Source organism: Corvus kubaryi, unplaced genomic scaffold (assembly GCF_017639235.1).
Source record: "Corvus kubaryi isolate FWS band 111438036 unplaced genomic scaffold, C.kubaryi_AGA036_p1.0 37334, whole genome shotgun sequence".
Taxonomy (NCBI): Eukaryota; Metazoa; Chordata; class Aves; order Passeriformes; family Corvidae; genus Corvus; species Corvus kubaryi.
In genome coordinates, this window is record NW_024581108.1 from 4,900,134 (window position 1) to 4,901,379 (window position 1,246).

Sequence of the window (1,246 nt, forward strand, 5' to 3'; positions counted from 1 at the left end):
GTGATTTTTATGTGTAGGTGCTAGTGAAGTGTGAAGGAGTAAGTGAAAGTACTGTGGGAACAGTTACCTGCTAGAAGTAAACATCTTAATTCCGTTAATAACAGTTAATGAAAGGTGTTTTAATAAATATTGGTTGTGATGCTAATTCCTTGGCATAGATAATTTATAGGAACACTAGCCTATAGTTACAAATATCCCTTACCTTATGGTATATTACATCCATAGATTACTGGGGCCTCAGCTAGGCATGTTGATGTGTTAATGCAGCACGTTGTGAGAGCACAGGCCCACTGATGATGTATGGGCACTGTATAGATTATGAGAATGAAGCACTTCAATGATGTATAACTGTAACAAGGGCACCAAGCTGAAGAAAACACTAGCAGAAGTAGGTTTTGTCAGCATCTTACTCTAAAACAACTCATTAACAATGGGAATGAGAAGGATTGATTAACGGTTGGTTAGCACAGAGAAAAGAAAAAAGCAAACAAAAAACAGCAAAAAACCCTCAAAACAACAAACCTCAACTGTGCAGAAGGAAGTTATTGACACATTTTCACTCATCCTGCAAAAACCTAAATTTCATTATTAAGTTGGCCCTTCCAATACCTCAGTTAAAAGTCTATCCAAAACCCATTAGTTTGCATGGTCAGTTCCTGAGTTTCCAAAAGGCTAAAAACTCAAATTCATTTTGAGCTTCAAGTTCGTGAAAAACTTGGTTTTCAGTTATAGAAAGAAAAAAAAAAAACCACCAAAACAAACAAAAAAAATCTCATAACAATACACAGAACTAAAAATCTCAATGTGTTTTCTGAGCAATGCTTCTCATTAAATACAAGAACAAAAGCTAACATGATTAATCACGTGAGCAGATGAAATATCAGTAACACCTGAATGTAATTTTGCAATGAATACTTTACATAACACCATAATCTTAACTAGGAGATATTGAAAGGGATTGACTGTTCTAGCATTAATAGGCATAGATTAGTTCATGAGCACTCAGTCTATAGCTGTGTGCTGTTAATTGAGGAAAGTTAATGTGTCTTGATAAAGAAACATAGGTAAAGAAATTTTATGGTTTGTTTCACTTTTGAGCTATAGAAAACACCTCTTACTAATATTTCATGTTTTGACACTACAGTATTTTGAGCAAGAAAACAAGACTCTGTGACAAAGGAAGGTCTCAAAATCAACTGAAGAAAATCAACAAGGAATTTACACTTGAAGTTGTAAAAATCAGTGA